Source organism: Pan troglodytes, chromosome 19, assembly GCF_028858775.2.
Source record: "Pan troglodytes isolate AG18354 chromosome 19, NHGRI_mPanTro3-v2.0_pri, whole genome shotgun sequence".
Classification (NCBI taxonomy): Eukaryota; Metazoa; Chordata; class Mammalia; order Primates; family Hominidae; genus Pan; species Pan troglodytes.
In genome coordinates, this window is record NC_072417.2 from 58,054,471 (window position 1) to 58,062,730 (window position 8,260).

Consider the following 8,260-nt stretch of genomic DNA (forward strand, 5'->3'; position numbering starts at 1 on the left):
ACATCCTGCTGCTTTGCTTCACAATCATTTGAACAGATGACTTGTCCAGTATTCAGAGATGAGATGGGCTCTATCAAAGATTTTGAGTATTGGTACTTAAATATTTCAGGTCCAAATGAAGGGAAAGGGGAAATATTTAGATTTATAGATCTTTAGTTTGCCAGATTAGAGATCCAGTATCTTGTAGAGAATAGGTGGAGACTTCACACTAGAGGCATCTGTGGGAAGGGGGAGCCAGGCCAGGGCACCATGATATCACTCTGCATTTTAATTATCAGCAGGTATGCTGGATCCAGCTCCCACTGGTTTGTGAGATTCAACTGCTTCAATCTCTGTGAATCTGCGTTCCCAACTCTGTGTTCAGTGACGCCACATTGCTAACTGAAAATAGATGGTGGTGGGAGTATTTACACCACTGAAATTGGCAAACACTACAAATCATGGCTCCCTGCTCTGCCACTGACTGATGCTTGTTAAACATTTACCAGCATATGACTGCTCATAGAAAACATAGTTAGCTTTCCATTTTCCCATGTCCAATGTCTAAATATGTCTTGAGAAAATCTGTGCTGAAATTGAAGCTTGATTTTGGTATTTTTGACGCTTCCTCCCTGTTCTGGGCTGCATTGTGCCCCCTCTCCAAATTCATATGTTGAAGTCTTAACCCCTGGTACATCAGAATATGACTGTATTTGGAGATAGGGCCTTTAAAGAGGTAATTAAGTTAAAATGAAGCTGTTAAGGTCATTGTATTAAGTCCCTACTCCAACCTGACTGGTGTCCTTATAAGAAGAGGAAATTTGGACATACAGAGTCACCAGGGTTGCACATACACAGAGGAAAGACCATGTGAGGACACAGTGAGAAGGTGACCATCTGCAAGCCAAGGAGAGAGGCCTCAGGAGATACCAATCCTGCTGATGTCTTGATCTTGCATTTGAAGCCTCCAGAACCATGAGAAAACAAATTTGTTTTTCGAGCCACCCAGTCTGCGATACTTTGTTATGGCAACCCTAGCAAACTAATATACCCCTCTGATGATTCTGTACCTTCTCATTTTCCACCTTCCCCCTTTTCCCACTAGAATGTCAATCAGGGACTTTTCTAATTCTTTACAGAATGGCATAGAATCAGGAAATGTAACTACATCCTACTTGTCAACTTGCATGTTCAGTGATGGGGTTAGAGATCCCATGCTCAAGGGCCAGGTCACCTGTTTCATGCTGCAAAACTGCTGGTCCCTTTCTCCCCCTTGTCTTCCCACACTTGCTCCCAGAGTCTTGTGTTCATAGGCAGTGAGGCAGGTGAGAGAATGGAGCAGTGTGAAGAATCACACATAGGTGCAAATACAAGTCAAGGGTGAAGGGCTCAAACATGATGGACGGACAGAGTTATCTTCATATAAGGAACAAAAGACCTTTTTTTGGCCACAAAGAACTGCCTTTGTCCAAAATATGCTATCTTAGAAAACTATGAAATCATGGACTGAGAGCTGTTCACAGATGAAATTCTGAAATTGGCATCTTTAATTACAAAAACATCCCCAGTTGATTCAACTCCTCATCAGGTTCCCACCTAATTATGTCAAATGTATCTCACTATGCAAAAAAGGCCTCTGGATGAAGCAACTTCAGTTTTTCATGGAGAATTATAATTCAGGCAGGCCTCTTGATTTTGTTTAATACCAGGCTTACAGTTGATTTTTAAATGATTGATAAATTATGATTACGTAAGAACATTTGTATGGAAAGACTGTCTTTAATATGGCTAAATAAATATTTGTCTAATTTATTCTTGGCTCGGTTTGTGATCATAGAGATTTTCTGAGGTAACATGCTCTGTGAGATAGAAAGATGATTTATAATACTGGACTTACTCAAATACATGCATGGTAGCACAATACATAAGAGATTAATTCCTTCAGCAACTGCTTACCGAAGCCCTGTTGTCTACTAGACATTAAGGATGCAAAGATGAATGAGATATAGCTTCTGTCTTAAACAGTTACAAGGCATATGAATGGTTCCTCATAGTAAAGCAGGTTCTAATAGCAGCTCTACCATTACATGCTGTGTACACCTAGAGAAGTTATTTCACCTCCTTGAGCCTCAGTTTCCTTATCTATAAAATGGGGTTACTAAATCTTATCTGATCATTCCTAAGTCTCAACTAAAGTCAAATAAATGACAGTTAAAGAACATGCTAATGGCAAACTTTTGGCCTTCTCAGGTCTCATCTTAAAGGTAGAAACATGAGTGCTCATTGGTTTGTCTTTTCTGGGCAGAATGACCCTCCTCTTTGCACTGGCTGGGCAACTTTGGTCAACCTTGGTCTACCTGAGCCTGGGCACTCAGAAGAGGAGGCCCTAGGGTTGCTTCATTTCTTGCTTCTTTCCTTTCACACATTCCCTGCCCACTATGTCACAATTTCCACTCTTACATCTGATTGTGGGACAGAAGAGTATAGGTTTTGAGTTTGGAAGGGTCAGGAAGGATAGATCTTATTTTCCTTTCCATGCTAATATATTGATTTCTCTTCCATCTATTGCATTTGTTTAGAAGGAGATACTTTGGAGATCTGCCAGTAAATCACCAAATCAATAAATCTAATCCATAAATCACTCAACAGGAGCCAGATTCAGCCACAGGGACTGAATCTGACCATTTGTTTGCATTGAGTCCCAGGAACAAGACCATCCATTTGCAATGAGGCTTTTCTAGGCCAGATGCTTCTATGCTCACCATGAATTCTCACAGTAATTGAATTTTGCAGTTGAGAAAAAGCCAAGAGAGTTTAAGTAATGTGTCCACAATCACACAGGTCTGCCTGCCCCCATGGTTCAGCTCCGTCTACTCTGCACAGATTGCCTCTCTACTGTCTCCAGGTTCCTAATGAGTTGTCAGAAGAGAGGTATTCATGGAAGCCCAGCTTCTGGGCTTAGAACAGATTTGCACAACTATCATTTTCTGTCTCTCATATTTTGGGTCCATACTTTGAATTATATGCAAACATCTCTTTGTCTCAGCTCCTGGCCATTACTGACTTTGGAGCTGTCTGACATTAAAATCAGAAAGGAGAATTTATATTGAAAAAAGAGGAGGTTAAGGGACCTAGATTCTGAATTCCATTTCTCTACTACTTTGCCATGTGATCTTGGCCAAGACACCTCACAACCCGATCTCAGTTCCTCATCAGTAAAAAGAGGAGTGTTGAGTTGGGTTTTGCATTCGCGAGTGGTGGAGAGTCAGCCGGAGCCCAGGTGCTGTATTTCCACCCCAAGTCTTTCACCAGCGGCTCTGTAGACCGTACACAGCCCTTTTATTGGAGGGGAGAAGGGAGATCAGGCTGGCACTCTTCTTAGTTCCCTTCTGCCCATTAGCTGGCACACCCTCAGAGAATAAAAATGCCTTTTCGTGTAACTCTAATCAAAACACACTTTGAAAGGGGTGCCTGTTGCCAAAAATTTATATTTATCCCAAGAAAAATTAGAAACTATTTTTGGATTATCTGCACATGACTCGCCTGCCTTGCTGCAGATAAACAGGAATTACTTGTATGCAGACCCCTGTGCTGCTCAGAACACGTGTCATGGAACACGGGTCACATCTCGCCCTGTAATTCTGCCTGTGGAAATGAACGTTCTACATGCCTGCTTGCCTCCCTGGCAATTCCAAATCATGAGAAGATTAAGAGTATGGGAAGCACTCAGATCTACGTTTGAATTCTGTTTCCCATGCTTCCCAGGTCTTGTAGCTTTGGGCAAGTTATTTAACTTTTCTGAGCCTCAGTTTGCTCATATGTAAAATGGGTATGATAATGCCTAATTTCAAGGTTGTTGTGAGGATTAATTGGAATAAAACCTTGTTATTTGGTTGTCCCTGAATGATTGCTATGTTTTTTCCCAGATTTGGTATTGGCCTAGAAATAAAAGGTCTTAATCTACATTTAAGAAGATGACTAGTGGGCCGAGGCAGACGGATCACCTGAGGTCAGGGGTTCAAGACCAGCCTGACCAATATAGTAATCCCCGTCTTTACTAAAAATACAAAAATTAGTCGAGTGTAGTGGTGGGCACCTGTAATCCCAGCTACTTGGGAGGCTGAGGCAGGAGAATCACTTGAACCTCGGAGGTGGAGGTCACAGTGAGCAGAGATCACACCACTGGACTGCAGCCTGGGTGACAGAGTGAGACTCTGTCCGAAGAAGAAGAAAGAAGGAAGAAGAACAAGAATGAGGAGGAGGAGGAGAAGGAGAAGTAGAAGGAGAAGAAGAAGGAGAAGGAGAAGAAAAAAGAGAAGAAGAAGAAGACTAGAGAAATTAGAGAAACACACACACATTTACCTAATCCTCAACATGCTTTGGCCAGGGAGAACTTACTCTGGAGAGGGAAATGCTATAGACAGTAGGCTGCAGAGCCAGACTCTCGAATTCAAATGGCCTGTGAGTCAGGCATGTGTCATAGACGCCAAGAGCTGCATGAGGTGATGGAAACGCAGTTTATTGTGGCATGCGTATGTTATCTACAAGTATTCAGAGTTTAAAATTTCAAAACACTCTGTCAGTGCTGCAACCATGTGGATAGGCTGAATGTGGCCCTTAGAGGTCCAATTTGTAACTCCTGCTCCAGAAGAACATGCTACTCCATTCCTTTAAAAGCTGTCTAAAAAAATGAAAATGAAAAAAAAATCACCTCCCCTGGAACTTGTCCTTTCTTTCTTTATTCATAGCTATTGGACTTTCCTGGTGCAGGCATTCCTTTACAAGCATTTGCTAAGCACTTATCTTGCACAAAACATTGTGGAATAGCAAAAGAAACTATCAACAGAGTAAACAGACAACCTACAGAATGGGAGAAAATTTTTGCAAACTATGCATCTGACAAAGGTCTAACATCCAGCATCTATAATGAACTTAAATAAATTTACAAGAAAAAAACAAACAACCACATAAAGAAGTGGGCAAAGGACATGAACACTTTTCAAAGGAAGACATGTATGTGGCTGAAAATCACATGAGAAAAAGCTCAACATCACTGGTCACTAGAGAAATGCAAATCAAAACCACAAGATACCATCTAACGCCAGTCAGAACGGCTATTATTAAAAAGTCAAAAAACAACAGGCACTGGCGAGGTTGTGGAGAAAAAGGAATGCTTTGACACTGTTGGTGGGAGTGTAAATTAGTTCAGCCACTGCGGAAGACAGTGTGGTGATCCTTCAAATACCTACAGACAGAACTACCATTCAACCCAGCAATCCCATTACTGGATATATACCCAAAGGAATATAAATAATTCTATGATAAAGACACCTGCACGTGAATGTTCATTGCAGCACTATTCACAATAGCAAAGACATTGAATCAACCTAAATGCCCATCGATGGTAGACTGAATAAAGCAAATTTGGTACATATACACCATGGAATACTATGCAGCCATAAAAAAGGACAAGACCATGTCCTTTGCAGGGACATGGATGAAGCTGGAGCCCATCATCCTTAGCAAACTAACGTAGGGACAGAAAGCCAGATACCACATGTTCTCACTTATAAGTGGGAGCTAAATGATGAGAACACATGGACACATAGAGAGGTACAGCACATACTGGGGCCTTTTGGAACGTTGAGGGTGGGAGAAGAAAGACGTAACTAATGGGTACTAGGCTTAATATCTTGGTGATGAAATAATCTGTACAACAAACCCCCATGACACAAGTTTACCTATGTAACAAACCTGCACTTGGACCCCTAAACTTAAAAGTTAAAAACAAAAAAACATTGTGGAAAAGATAGAAAGGAAAAAATATACAACAATATGGATGCAGTATCCAAATCTAGAGGCAAAGCATCTAGAACCAAAAATAGCATTTTAAGCTATGGAAATATAAAGAGATGGCTTCGACTGGGGTAAGGGGAAGTGCTGGTGTAGGAGGAACGAAGATTAATTCATAATTAAGGTGTCATATGAGCCCTCACCGGTTTTGACAGGCAGCAAAGGAGGGGTGATGAGGACATCCTTCGTAAGTGATGGTTCTGGGTTTTGCTTGTCTCTTACATGTATGTTTCTTCTCTTTTGCCTATTGTCGTGTTGGAAGCCCCACGAAGGGGGTCCTCTATTTGGTTTTCCTGGTTCCCTCCACGTTCTGTAACAGCTATCTTAGTTTCTTGCTATGTACGAATCTTTGTCTGGACACTGAGAAAATGAGATGTCAGGTTTCCCTGTCAGTGGGAAGCAAATAGTCTAAGGCATTTGGGGAACACAGATAAAGTTAGTGAGATTGGAGTTGCGACTGAATGAACCCGTGGATTCCTGAGACTGCAGCTGACAGATGAAGTCTCACTCCCGATAACGGTGCATGAGGATTTCCTCCTCAGCTGAAAGGAGAAGAATGACAGGCACACCAGTCCCTAATTGTCCCTAATCACTGATGTTTGCAAACAACTAAGAAGGAAGACCTCACGCATTACAGATCTTACCAGGAAGCGGTTGGTGAGATTATCAGCAGTCTAAGGATAAAGAGTGTTGATTTAACTGTAGGAGGATGGAGCTCGGGAAACTCGGCAAAACCAATGAAAGGGGATCTCCTTCCTTCTCCTGAGGCTTCTCGTCTTGTAGTGACAGGTCATGGTGCTTTTCACTTCAGGCTGTTTAAGGGCTCCAGGAAAGGCGAAGCTGAAACACACGAAGGGATAATAACATTTCCTGAACACCTGTTATTTGCTCTAAACCACTAAATGGAGTTCTTTGCCTGGGATAGCTCATTTACTCCTCTTAGCACTCCAGGATTAAATGAGAGGGAGGAATTGCTTTTCTCGTTTGATAATAGAGGAAAATTGAGATTCAGAAACTGCATGCCTTGTCCCACTTTTGGTAGGTCAGGGGGCTGAGCTTCAAATGTAGCTTTGTCTAAAACATAAACTTTCTAAACTACCAAGTCATCTCCCTGTCTTCGGTGGGGGCCCCTAGAAAAGCGACTCTGCCAATGTTGGGTTTGGGGGCAGGAGGCTTTCCGGGGAATGGCTTGGAAATAATTCCTACCAAGGAGTGAGGAAAGCAGGATAGAGCATGAGGAGAAGTTAAACTGTGATGTGTTTCCGATCAAGGTCTCAGCAGATTCAAGCAGAGTAAGACCTATTAGGCACTCGCCTCAGGGCAAAATGTCAGGGTGCCAGAAAACTCAGTAATCAAGATACATATTTTAATGCAGTATTCAAATGTTTAAACTAATGTAAAAAAAAATCATGATGAACAAAGAACCAAAATTTCAAATAAAAGGCAAAATCCAACCCTGTATTTACATGGCTGACCTCACTTTCCCACCCTAATCCCCACCCTGTCAGGGTTTGCCTTTACAACATTTTTTAAAAATTTATGATTACAATTTTTTAGAGACAGGGTCTCACTCTGTTGCTCAGGCTGGAGTGCAATGGTGCGATCACAGCTCACTGCAGCCTAGAACTCCTGAGCTCAAGCCATGCTCCAACTTTGGCCTCCTGAGTAGCTGGAACTACAGGCACACACCACCATGCCCAGCCAATTTTTGATTTGATTTGATTTTTTTTTATTTGTGGCGATGGAGTCTCACTATGTTGCCCAGGCTGGTTTCAAATGCCTGTTCTCAAGCCATGTTCTCTCCTTGGCCTCCAAAGATGCTGGGATTGCGGGAGAAAGCCACTCTGCCCACAGCCCTATAAAATATTTTATGCCGGGCATGGTGGCTCACGCCTGTAATCCCAGCACTTTGGGAGGCCAAGGTGGGCAGATCACGAGGTCAGGAGATCGAGACCATCTTGGCCAACATGGTGAAACCCCGTCTCTACTAAAAATACAAAAATTAGCTGCGCGTGGTGGTGCTTGCCTGTAATCCCAGCTACTCGGGAGGCTGAGGCAGGAGAATTGCTTGAACCAGGGAATCGGAGGTTGCAATGAGCGGAGATCATGCCATTGCACTCCAGCCTGGCAACGGAGCAAGACTCCGTCTCACACACACAAAATTTTAATACTCTATTATAAACTTTTTGCATTAACTTTTTAAAATATTGATTTAAATATTTATTTGCTTGTTTATTGAGATTTTTTGGTTCTCCCTTAAATTTCGCATCTCAGTCAAGTTCTTCACTCACCTCACCCTAGTTCTGGCCCTGAATCCCAGGGAACTCTGGATCTGGGATAATCCTTCAGAGTTGTCCTGCCTTAAAGAGATGAGATCAGGTCTTTTTTTTTCTCCCATCCCCAGAACCAGTTATTGGATAGATGTGTT

At 42.3% G+C, this 8,260-nt stretch overlaps 1 protein-coding gene across 1 annotated transcript in view; it reads right to left on the reverse strand.

The window, feature by feature from the left end:
• MYOCD (myocardin) overlaps positions 1-6,910 on the reverse strand; it is a 131,323-nt gene extending 124,413 nt beyond the window's left edge. Inside the window, exon 1 of the mRNA XM_063799005.1 lies at positions 6,477-6,910. The gene's annotated coding sequence lies outside the window, so the exon portion shown is untranslated. The remainder of the gene's footprint in view (positions 1-6,476) is intronic.
• Between the last annotated feature and the right edge of the window lie 1,350 nt (positions 6,911-8,260).